This window comes from Sciurus carolinensis, chromosome Y, assembly GCF_902686445.1.
Source record: "Sciurus carolinensis chromosome Y, mSciCar1.2, whole genome shotgun sequence".
NCBI classification, from domain to species: domain Eukaryota; kingdom Metazoa; phylum Chordata; class Mammalia; order Rodentia; family Sciuridae; genus Sciurus; species Sciurus carolinensis.
This window is the reverse complement of record NC_062233.1, coordinates 4,106,704-4,120,398: the sequence shown is the minus strand read 5'-3', so window position 1 is coordinate 4,120,398 and position 13,695 is coordinate 4,106,704.

Genomic DNA, 13,695 nt, shown 5'->3' with positions numbered 1-13,695 from the left:
AAATATGAACTTTGCGTTTTAAAACTTGGAAACTGCCCATTTTCCCAGAGACGTATCCATCATTGAAATGTGCATCAAACCCAAGATACCCAGGTTGTCCAAGACAACCTGAGAAATGGCTGATGTGATGTATCTGCTTCAAGCTCAGATATAGTAGATGTTCTCATTTCTACATAATCAATAGAATCTTGTATTCACATTTGCAGCCCAGAAGAAAAACAAGTGAGTGATAGCTACAACTAAGACTCAAATTGTTACATCTGGATTGACTGATGTGCCTTACCAGAATACCCCAAGAAATATTCCTAAAGTAGTAAATGATTTTTTTTGCCACTTGGCCAGAAACAGGATGTAAACATTTAGTGGACAGATATTACCAATGTCCATAGAACAGAATATTCAGGTTTGTGAAATATATGCCCTCAATATCCCACAAGGGATGAGATCTGTTCCTTTTGTCTTATCAAAGATATGGTCACTACCTGGATTTTATCCAAATGCCTTTTCCCTCTCATAGACACAAATGATCATTAGCCATGATACATGGTATCACTGGGTGGGCTGAAATTTTCCCCATTAGGACTTGGAGAGTGATCAAAGTAATCAAGGCTCTTATCTCAGAAATTATTCCCAGGTTTCAACTCCCACACACTCCAAAATAAATGAGTCATCTTTGTGACTGAAATAATGTGCAGAATGTCCAAAAGTTTAGGCATGAGCTATTACTTATATTATTTTTGGATAGCATGATCTTCTGGCATGTAGAAAGGGAAAACATGCTCTTAAAAATCAGCTCTGTGCAGGAAAAAGCTCTTCCTTGGAAACAGATGTTACCAGTATCATTGCTGAGACTCAAGATTATACCAAAGGATACAGGTAAATGCAGTCCACACTTATGCATGATATTTCTTCACAAAAATGTTGTCTTAGAAGTACAACAAACAAACACAGTTGATAAAATCTGAGACACAGCCCAGACAATTTCAAGAGGCATTAAAGGAATTTGGGGAAAATGAATTGCTTTCCTCCATTAGCATAATTTCTCAATCTTTATTTCCTCCTGGGAAACAAGTTCTAGGTAAGTGCTATAACGATTATCAAAGCAAGCCCCAAATCTGCCCCATCTGGAAGGGCGTTTTTCTTTACTGCTATCTACCCATACAGGTATCAAGGTTCCAGGAACCTCAGCTCAATTCATCATTCTGAAGTCAATTCTTGTATTAAAATATAGAAGTATTCTAGTGAAGGATATTCTACCAACTATAAAAGGGATATATATTTCACCCAGATCTCACAAAAGTAATCCTATCTCCTTCCTCAATATCAGCAGGCTCCTATTATTGGGATTTCTCTCTATTGGAATTCATAGTAGGCATTATCCTGGAAACAATGAATTAAAGCATGAATGGTTGGCCACCCATTTTTCCTCTCCTTTTAAGTTTTAGTTGTAGTCAAAACACTGGTTTTTTTTTTTTTATTATACATACACATATATTTTAGTTGGGTCCAACAACATGCCCAATAAATTCATAAGACTGCTGGATATGCAACTTAATACCTCTTTCTAGCAGCACCTTGGAACTTTTTTTTACAAGGACAAGATGTATCCTGAAGCAGTACCGAGCTGAGCTGAATGTGCATTCTAAAACATTTCCTTGAAAATCTGTGACTTGCTCAAAATCTTTCCAGTGGAGTCACAAATACAAGTAACCAAGGCTCTCCATATCCAGCTCAGCTCCAAGGTAGGCACTCACTCTGGAACAACAATATCTCCAAAAGATTCCTGGTGTATCTTGTGAGTCTTGATGCATTTTTTATGTAATTAATGTAATTTAATTTACTATTTCTATTATCTATGTATCTTTTTTTCTCTATCTATCTACCATCTGCCTATCATCATTTATCATATCTCACAGAACACCTAACATTAGCTCTATCCTCAAAAATTATCAAGCCCACTCTTGAGCTTCGGGTTTAAAGAAGCATTAAGTGTAAAACTAACGAAAACTGAGAGACCCTCAAAAATTTAGACCAAATTTCTCATGCTGAGAATAATCAGGGCTCACCAAATTCCCAGCTCAATGATAGCAGCCAAAGGAAGCTGAGAGTGAAGATTGCCCCTGCCTATTGCTATTTTAATTAATAGCAAAGATTAATTAAAAATATATAGCACGCTGATTTTCCCCATCAACTGCAACTGCTTCTGTGAAAAGGAGAAGTCTAGCACATTGATCAAACTACACACAATTCATTTTTCTTATTCATTATTAGTTTATTCCTTAGGTTGGTGGTAAGACAAATCCAGCCAGCTGGGATATAGGTGAAATTCCTGAACTTTGCTGCTTATAGTTGTGTGTGTGTGTGTATGTGTGTGTGTGTGTGTGTTTATATGTACATAATTTCAAAATGTTTGCACAATAGTAGCATTGGACTTTTCTTTTTCTGGACATTAGGGGTGATGGCTATACAACTTCTGCCATTTCTTAAGTCCCTCATGTTATTTTAGTCCTGCAGAGCTCTGAGGGTAAATGACTAAAATGGGGCTAGAATGTTCCAGAGTCTGCAGTACAGAACTCACACACACTTACTTACACTTTTAAAACTTGTTCTGATTAGTTCCACATGACACTAGAATGCACTTTGACCCACCCATAATAATGGAATATATCTTCTCATTCTTCTGGTTGTATGTGATGTAGAATGACACCGGTAATGTAGTCATATATGCACATAGTTTAATAATGTCTGATTCATTGTCTTGTCCTCCCCACCCCTTTTTCCCCTCCCCTCCATTGGCCCCTCTCTACCTATTCCAAGGTAACTCTATTCTCATAGCCCCACCCCTTATTGTGAATTGGCATCTTCATATCAGAGAAAACATTCAGTCTTTGGTTTGCGGGGATTGGCTTTTTCACTTACCATGATATTCTCCGGCTCCATCTGTTTATCAGCAAATGCCATAATTTCATTCTTCTTGAAGGCTGAGTAATATTCCATTGTGTATGTATGCCTCATTTTCTCTATCTGTTCATCATTTGAAATACACTTAGGTCAGTCCCATAGTTTATCTATTGTGAGTTAAGTTGCTATAAACATCTATGTGTCTGGGTCAGTGTAGCATGCTGATATAAAGTCCTTGGGGCAAACTGAGGAGTGGGATAGCCGGGTCAAATGGTGGTTCTTTTCCAAGTTTTCTAGAATCTCCGTCCCACCTTCTACAGAGGTTGCACCAATTTGCAGTCCACCAGACATGCTGGATGTACCTTTTTCCCCACCTCCATACTGTCCAGAATGCTTGCAACAATTTGCAGTCTTGCCAGCAGTGAATGAGTGTACCATATTCCCCACATACTTGCCAACAATTATTGTTGCTTGTATGCTTGATAGCTGCCACTGTGACAGGAGTGAGGAGAAATTTTAGAGCAGTTTAGATTTGCATTTCCCTTATTGCTAGATATGTTGAATATGTTTTTCATATAATTGCTGATTGATTGTATTTCTTCTGTGAAGGGTCTGTTCAGTTCCTTTGATCTTTGTTGACTGGGTCATCATTATTATTATTTTGGGGGTTCTTGGTATATTCTGGAGATCAATGCTCTATCTGCAGTGCCTGTAGTAAAGATTTTCTCTCATTCTGTAGGTTCTCTGTTGATGTTATGTAAGTTTTTTGTATTTACTTATTGATTGATTGATTGCTGAGAAGAAACTTTTTAGTTTTAATGCATCCCATTTGTTGATTCTTGATTTTCCTTCTTGTGCTTTAGGAGTGTTACTAAGGAAGACAGATCCTAAGATGACATGATGAAGATTCAGGTCTACTTTTTTTCTATTAGGCACAGGGTCTCTGTTCAAGTGCCTAAGTCTTTGAACCACTTTGAGTTGTTTCATGCAGGGAGAGAGAGATCATGTTTTAGTTCCATTGTGTTACATATGGGTTTCCAATTTTCCAGCACCATTTTCTCCAGTGTAAGTTTTTGCACTTGGTCTAGCACGAGATGACTGTATTTATGGGGCTTGTCTCTGTGTCTTCTATTCTGTGCCATTTGCCTATCTATTTTGGTGCCAGTTCCCTGCTGTTTTTATAATATTGGTCTATAGTATAAAGTCTGGATTGTGATACCTCCTGCGTCATTCTTCTCACTAAGGACATATTTGGCTTTTCTGGGTCTTTTTATCATTCCAAATGAATTTAATGATTGCTTTTTTGATTTCTACAAAGAATGTCATTGGGATTTTAATAGGAATTGCAGTAAATCTGTTTAACCTTCCTGATAGTATGTCTATTTTGACAGTATTAATTCTGCCTATCCAGGAGTATGTGAGAGCTTTCTATCTTCTAAGGGTTTCTTCAGTTTCTTACTTTAGTATTTGTAGTCTTCATTGTAGATATCTTTCACCTCTTTACTTAGACTGATTCCCAAGTACTTTTCTTTTTTTTTTCCTTCAGGCTCTTGTGAATGTGAGCGTTTTCCCCATTTCTTTCATTGGATTCACCTCTGATATAAAGGAACATGTTTGATTTGCGAGTGTTAGATTTATGACTATTCTGCTGAATTAAATTATGAGTTCTAGAAGTTTTATGGTGGAATTTTTGGATCTTCTAAATATAGAATCATGTCATCACCAAATAGTGACAGTTTGAGTTCTTCTTTTCCTATTTGTATCCCTTAGTTTGTTTCATATGCCTAATTGCTCTGGATAGCGTTTCAGGGATCATGCTGAATAGAAGTGGGGAAAGATGACATTGTTGTCTTGTTCCATTTTTTAGAGGGAATGCTCTTTAGAATTTTCTCCATTTAGAATGATGTTGGCCTTGGGTTTAGCAGAGACAGCTTTTTATATTGAGGTAAGTTCCTATTGTCCCTAGTTTTTGTAGTGTTTTGAATCTGAAGTGGTGCTCTATTTTGTAAAATGTTTTGTCATCTGTTGAAAAGATCATCTGATTCTTCTTGTTGAGTCTCTTGATAGACCACTTTGCTCTTCTATTGCTCTCCCAAAGAAAGCACACTCCTCCAAATTGGAGAGCACAGGATATTGTTTTCTGAATTTCTGATTTTCAGAAATCCTCATGTTCAATATATGTGTGAACAGGGGAAAATGTAGACTTCTAGAAGGGCTTGGTTTAAGATGAGCTTTGAACCACAGATGCATGGTACCTCTCAGTTTTTAATCAAAATTTTATTGTGATATTCACTTTGTATACACCTGTAAACAGAAAAATTTTATTATGATCTACTATGCAGAACTTCTGAGCAAATAAAAGTTTTCTCTTCTTTATTTTTTCTTTTGACCTTAATAATTTTGGTTTGTAACATAAAACGTTTATGTGAATGACATGGAGTACATATAATTAGCATCTTATTGTACAAGTGTTATTACAATTTATCATTAAATATAACTTCATTTGTAATTGCAATGAAATGTAGGATATATTCCCCCATTCTAGTTAAGTGAGAAATTTAAAAAAACAACTCTGCACTTTTTTCTCTTTCAAATTCAATAACAAAAATTAAATTACTTTCTGTATCTCATTGAAAAAATATGTATAGTGTTTTGACATATATATGTAAAGTGACACACATATATGTATAATGATATATGTATGTATAATGATAACATAAATTTCTGTGTGTATTCATGTATATAATGATCCAATTACTAGTTAATGTCTTCATCTTTTGAAACATTTCCAAAGCATTCTTATTATTAAAACCAATGTTTTCATTAATAGTCAATAGTTGTTCTTATTCATGCACTACAGTATCATATTTGAATACATATATGTAAAATGTAATGATTTAATCAAGCAATTAGCATATCCTACTCCTTATCATTACTTTGTGCTTGAAGAATGCAAACTCAAAATTTCTAGTGATTCTTAATATACATAGAGGATGTTGTGAATATCGTCCTATCCACCGTTCCATAGGAATGTGAATCTTGTTATTTCTAAGAATGTGCTTATGTACCTGTCAAGGTTCAGGCCATGGGAAAGTAGACACTTGGAGCATAAGTCCTTTCAGTGAGCACACTCCTCATGACAATGAGGGCCATCTGTTTCTCTGGCTTAGGAACATTCTTCGTCTCCTCTGTCCTTGAGCCATGGAGACATTATCTTCTTATAAAAACACTTGTTCTAGTGGACGCTGAGAAGCAAGCAAGTCATGTGATCTGCACATGTGCACAGTCAACTGCACTAATGTAACCTGATATGACCCTGGAGAGATAATAAAACAAAACAGGTTTTCTCAAGTGGAAGTCACTTCTTGCTGTACACCATCCTGTGTGCTTGCCTCTCTATTTGCCCAATCTAACCCTTACTGCTTGTGCTTTGAGCAGGGACCCTTTCAGAAGCATTGTTGATGGAGAAGGGGTAGCTTACCGACTGAGACAGGTTTTGATGAGCATCTATCATTGGCTGTTACCAATCTTACTGATAAGCTATGTGGATTTCCCTGTCTGGCGCTCAATGTCATCATCAGGCTGTTCTTTCTTATTTGGTTTGTAAGAGTGGACATACTGTAAGTCGCTGCTGATCTTGCTGCTTTGCTGTCTGAAATAGATTCTTTCTGCCCATGGTATCAGGAGAGTGAACCCTTGAGACCCAAAGATTGGGAAGACATAGGTAAAAAATTGCATGAGGAGCCATTGGTCCCTATACCTGTGTTTCATGCTTGGTATTTGTGTCAGGATGCTATCTCAAAAATAGCCTGGACAGTGCCACCACTTCTCTGGTAGTCTCTACGACTGAAGTTTCCTCTTAACCACCTCCTTTCCTTCCTACACCTCCCAAGTCCAGTCTCGTCTATCTACATGTCTCTGACAGGCAGTTGCTGAGGGAGAAATTCATACATTGACTGTCTACCCCACTAGATTAAATAATGCTAAATCCAATTATGGATCACCTCCCAACCCAGGGTCAAAGGAGGAGGAACACTTTTCACCTGTAGAAGTAGATGTCTCCTTTACAAATGTTTCTAATCCAAACAGAAGCTACTTCCAAAAATCCTTTCATGCCACTGGAGGGACTACTGAGATAGATTTGATTACTAGTGAGGATTCTCAAGTATGTCCATCTCCTTGGGGAAGTATACAGTGAAAGAAGTGATGCAGGATTTGGTTCCTCTATCATTGGAGCTTGTTAACTCCTTTCTTTATGTGAGCAGCCCAATCGCAGGGTTACTGGACACCAGGGCTGATGTTAAAGTTTTACTCCTCTCAGTTTGGCCTCATGCATGCCTTTGAAAGGGCCACCCCAGTTTGGGGGATAGGAAGCAATAACGAACAGGTTTCTAAAAGCTCTTCACGAATTCAATGCCCTGTCCCTTCCAACACACAGCAAGTTCTTACTCATATTCAACCATACATTATGGTGGTTCCCTTTCCTTAATGGGGCAAAGACATCTCACGGTTACAAATGTCTATAGAATCGCTTTTTTTGTAGAGGCTTCCGTGGATCCAACTGCCTTGCCATTAAAATGGAAGGTCACCACCGCTGTCTGGGTAGAACAATGACCATTGTCTAAGCAGAAGGTGGCAACTGCAGAGGCCCTCATTCAGGAACAGTTGCAGTTGGTACATATTGAACCTCCTACCATTCTATGGAGTACACCCATTTTTATCTAAGGAAGAAATCAGGAAAATGGAGATTATAATAAGATTTAGGAGAATTTAATAAATGTAAACAAACTATGGGCCTACTTCAGTGTGGATTGCCTAACCCTAATTTAATCCTTTGGGATTTTTCATTATATGTAATAGACCTAAAAGACTGCTTTATTCACTATTCCTTTCTTTTCAGATCCTGTGGAATCGCACAATTTTTTTTCATGAAAATGCTCACTCTTTACTATAAACCTTTTGTATTTCCTCTCAACAGGCCCTTTTCTCATTAATAATCGCTCTCATTGCACACACTTTTGTCCCTCACTTGGGAAACGGTGATACTTCAAGGTGTACATTCTAATACCATTTGGTAAATGGATGTAGCTCGTTTTTCTCCCTTCAACACAAGCCTCTCTTACATGTTACCATAGATACATACTCAGGCCTTTTATGGGCCAGTGCACATCGTTCAGAGAAGGTCTCAGCCTGTTATCTCTCATTTGATCCCCTGCATTGCCACCATGTTTAAACCTCATCATTGAAAACTGACAATGCCCCTGCATATACTTCTTGCACCTTTACTCAATTCCATAATCAATGGAACATAATTTGAAACCATGGAATTCCCCACAATCATACCAGAAAAGCCTTAGTTGAACGTGCACACTGGACACTTAAAACATGCCTTTTAAAACAAAAACAGGAAAGGGAACCCAGCCTTGCTCATGTTATTAATGCTGTCAATATTGCCTTGTTCACAATGAATTCTCTTGATGTACAATATGAGGAGAAAACACACTGCTGGTTCTCTGCCTTGGCCAGACATTTCACCCCTAAGGAACAACTACCAAAGATTTATGTAAAATGCTGGATTCCACCAAACCCTACATGGCAAGACCCTGTACCTTTGATTATATGGGGAAGCATATATGCTGCTGTTCTTACTTCTGCAGGTCTTGCCTGGATTCCTGCCAGATGTGTGAGACCTGTCAATCATCATGAGTTGGCATCAAGGACTTCACAATCTGATTGCCAAATTCCATTTGTTCCTGGATAAAGAGGACTCTGATTCAAAGAGGGAAACTCCAACAAGAATAAGAGGCCCAAGGGGCCCCCAGTTTTCATCATCTAGTGACTTGGGGAAATATAAAGAGCTTAACAACATTGGCCCCAAAAATTGCTAGCCCAGATGATTTAAAATGTACCCTGGAAAGTTTGGTTACACCTCTGATTGCAAAACTTATCCCAAATTCCACAACTATTCATTCTATTATTGTGTTATTTCCCTGTTGTTGTATCCCTGCTAGTGGTGCCCCCGTACAAAAAAAAAAAAACTGTTCCATCTTTGGTTTCCCGGGTCTGCTTATGGAAACTGTTAATTCTTCTGAAATTTGTATCCATCAAGCTATTCCTGATAGTCAACTGTTACTGATTATTGCTGATGTCACATCATAAGGGATGCCATAAATTTAATAATATGTGTTGTGTCAATTTAACTGATAACATTAAACTCATTGAAAATGAATTGGACATCTTAAAGACATTGTAAAGTAGGTGCACCAAAATGAGGGAGGTTAGGATTTATTAGATTGGTTAGCCTCTTGGCTACTGAATTTACATGGATTAAACAGATTTTCATTGGCGGATGTTTATTGATACTTACCTTATTATGCTGTGCTTATTATTGCCAATGTCTGCCTTACTTTCTCCCTCCACCTTCTATAAACAAAAGACAAGTCATGTCTACTCAAAAGGTCATACAAAACAAAAGAAGAGGGGAGTTGTAGAGGTTCAGGCCATGGGAAGGTACAGAGGACCGTAAGTCCTTTGAGTGAGCACATACCTCAGGACAATAAATGCCATCTGTTTCTCCAGCTTAGGAGCATTCTTCAACTCCTCTGTCCTTAAGCTATGGAGACACTATCTTCTTATAAAAACATCGGGTACCAGTGGACTCTGAGAAGCAAGCAGGTTATATGATCTGCACATGTGCAAAGCTAACTGCACTAATGTAACCTGATATAATGCTAGAGTAAATAATAAAACAAAACTGACTTTCCCACTCAGAAACCTCTTCTTGCTGTAGGCTATCCTGTGTGCTTGCCTCTTTATTTGCCCACCTTAACCCTTACAGGTACCCATTAGCCAGCCACTCTCCATCTACCTGACCACAACTCTCTCATCTTTAAGTTATGTGCATTATGTGTTCCAAGAAACATTTCTCCTTTTCATCCTACTTTTCCTTTTTCTTGTTCTTGCTATTGATGTCTTCTTCCTCCTTTCCCTCATTTTCTTTTTTTTTTTCCTTCCTCTTATTCTTCATCTTTCTCTTGCTTTCTTCTTTCTCTTTTTATCACCAAGTACATGGAACAAAGAACTTGTGTACTTCTCTGTCTTACTTCCCTTAAAAAATGACATCGTTTCATCCTCTTTGATGAAAATCTTGATGATTGAAAAATACACCATGATGAATATGTTCCACAATTTCCTCCTCCATTCATCTATTTATGAAACCTATTTCCCTATTTTGCTTCCTGTGAACCTGGCCTGAATAAATATGGGTGTTTCATTTCCTTTGACTATACACACCAAAATTGGTACAGCAGGATATGCTGTAATTAAAATCAATTTTTTTTTTGAAGAGGCTCCTTAATGTCACAGATAGTGGTTGTGATTTTCAGGTCTATGAACACTGTATGAGCAAAGCCATATGCATGATCCACATCATGTTTTCAGAGAGAACTTCATGGATTTCCAGATGAAAAAGTCCTACAGTAATAAAACAACAAAAATGGCAAAAAGAACTACCATGTTCAATAAGGATTCATCTCCACTTATTTTACATGCTACACTTGCTGCTGCATAATGCAACATTTTTCTTCTTCTAAATTTCTTTTCCCTATGTGGTTCCCATGATAGCTCCATGTACATTTTACCAATCCCTCAAGCCCTACTCCCAACCCTGTACCTTTCCTTCCAATACCTCCAGAGACATTTGATACAGGGGGTCTTACTTTAATGTCTACATTGATTTATTTTATCCTGAAAGCAGGTCTGATTATTCTGGAGACAGAAATATATTCATATTACTGATGACAATAGCCACAACAGTTTCCCTTCCAAACTCTTTTTCTTCCTGGAGTCGAATGATGAGAGGCAGACACGTGTCATGCCACATATCGAGGTCTGTGCCACACAAGAGGAACTTTGGAAATTTGATTCTGTTGGCTTTTACAAACACCAACACTGCTCAGCCTCTCCTTGGAGAGGGAGAAAAAAAAAACTTTTAAACAAAACTTTTCCCATCTAAATAGTTTATCCTTGGATATTGTCTCCAGGTAAAAAAGAAGATAGGCTTTTAAGAGATTAAATTCCCTGGAAAGTTATCATAGCTCCAGGATTTATTCACCTTCTGAAGCGTAACTATGCACCTCCCGGAAGGTAAAGTACTAAGAAACATACATTCAGGATTTCTTTTTTTTTTTTTTAACTTTTGTTTGGGTCATTTCCTTTGACTGCATTATTGGTAAAATTGATTCAAAGTTCTTATATCTATCCTCTCCCAAAGCTTTCTGCTAGTGGAAATTTGTGAGAGCAATCATCAAATGGTTTTAAATCAGCAAAATAGGGAAAGGTGCTCATAAATAGATGAATGGAGGAAGAAATTGTGGAACATATATTCATCATGATGTACTTTTCAATCATCAAGATTTTCATCAAAGAGGATGAAACTGGATGTCATTGTTTTAAGGGAAATAAGACAGAGAAGTACACAAGTTCTTTGTTCCATGTACATGGATGGGAATGTGTCACTTCAAAGTCACAATTGCTGTGGAACATTAATTTTTGCTTTTATTCTTCTTAAACTCTATTTTCTATTCTATTCTATTTCTATTTTCTCTAAAGTTTCCTCTAAATGATCCAAAAAGAGATAGCTGCAGAAGAAAAAAAAGGAAAGAAAAGGAAAAAGACTGTGATCTGGCCTCATGCAACAAATTCAAGATCTATTTTGAGGGTCCTGGAACAGCCTTTTGGGACCCTGGAACAGCCAGAATTCAGCTGCCTAAGACCTGTACCTAATATGGCATTCCCAGGAATGTCAGGGGCATTCTATATCCTTCAGGATTTTATATCACTCCAGATGGAAAGTGATTGCAAAAGAAGAAAATGAAAAAGTTGCATATGTATAAGTTGCCTTCTTCTTGAGAATGTGTTCCCAAGACCCACCCTCTTCCTAGATTTCATGGGATCTCAAATTCCCTAAAAATTTCGGCCAATATGGATTTAAAATCCCAACATCCACTGTGGTCATGTAGAAGTTCTGTGCATGTCCTTTATTTTAGCACTTATAATATTTCTTGGTTTGTTGTGTGCATAGTTTTCCTGCCGAATATTCTTTGGTCCTTCCCAGCACAATTAAGTCTATACAATTTTTACCAGTTTTGTTCGGTATAACTACATGTTTTAGTGCTCTTTATCCCCTTCTGTGTTTATTCAGAGACCAATTATTTAACGATTACTCTCAAATACACTGGAAATTTAAAAGATTTTTTTCTTCTTTGGAGAGTCTTAAAGAGTTAGATAATCACTGGTGATTGGAGTAAACTGTTACTATGAGAAAGAGTGACCATCAGAATCATTAATTTCAGCATCTATTGTGCTTGACAGATTCTAATTTTAACAGCACCAAGTTGAGAGGCCCTACCCATGTTTGGATCATATTGTTAAACGTCTGTGGCCATCTCTATGTTAATTGTTTTTCAGTTATTAAACTTGACAATCATTCTGTCTAATAAACATCCATGGTTCTTTTACATTGCACCTGAGTGGTCCTACTCATACGTGATAAAAAAGGTACAAGCCATTTTTACTCTCAGTTGTATACATATTTTTGCACATCTGTGTATTACATGTTCAGTCTACATATGTGCTTGTATCAGCTGCCTGATGCCAATTTTTTATATTAATATATGAGAATTTAACTTAAAAATGCATCTACAGCTTTTAGTTCAAATGACAAATAAATACTCCATAAAATGTCAGCTTAATTGACTGAAACACAAATATAATGATGTCTTTAAAATCATAACTACACACTTTTCTAGTTAGTCAGGAACAATGTGTTTGTTTCTCTATTGTTTAAACCGATTGTTTAAAGTATAAAGTCATTTTACTTTTAGACTTCTTAAACGGAAATGACCTGATATACTGGTATGCATGGATAAATCAGTTTTGATGTTAGTGTAATAAGCATGTATAAGTGTACTTTTAGAGGACACATATGATTAATATGTAAATTAAAATACTGAAACATCAGTAGCTAAGTGGAAATTCAAGTACTCGAGTTTTGTTATTGTATAAAAACATTTAAATCAAGTTTATTTCATAAATGTTTTTATAAATTGTTGATGATGGAAAAACTGTATAACATTCTTAGGGTTCAAAATTAAAAACAGTTTTTAACCAATAAACATTAGCAAATACAATTCTATAAGCAAAAAGTACATTGAAACAGAATATGATGTACGTTTAAAATTCAAAAACTCAGAAAAATTTATTGAGTCTGTTTTGTGGTGCAGACTTTCTAGTTACAAGTTAATTTAGCTACTTTTTTGTTTAAATAATTGAAGGTTTCTATCTCATCATCAATTCTGAAGCTTAATTTTGCAGGTGTAGTATTCTTGAGGACATTCCTTTTTTTTTTTTTTTTTTTTTTCAGATCTTGGTATATAGTATTTCAAAACCTTTTGGTTTTTAGGGTCTGGATTGGGAAATTGATTAAAATTCAGATTGATTTACCACTCAATGGGACTAGTCCTTTTTCTCTTTCAAATTTTAGAACTCTAGTCTCCAACAAGTTAGACTTTTTTTTTATTTTTATACCGGGTCTCATAGAGTGGATCTATTGAGATTTTGAATATTTGGAGTCCTACATGCTTTTATATTTGAATTTCCATCTCATTCTGAATATTTGAAAATCTTAAAATTATCTCATTGAAAAATTCATGCATCACTCTATCTTATATTTCAAGGTCTTAATCTAGCCCACTGATGCCTAAATTCTGACTCTCCTGTTATCCAAGATTTCGT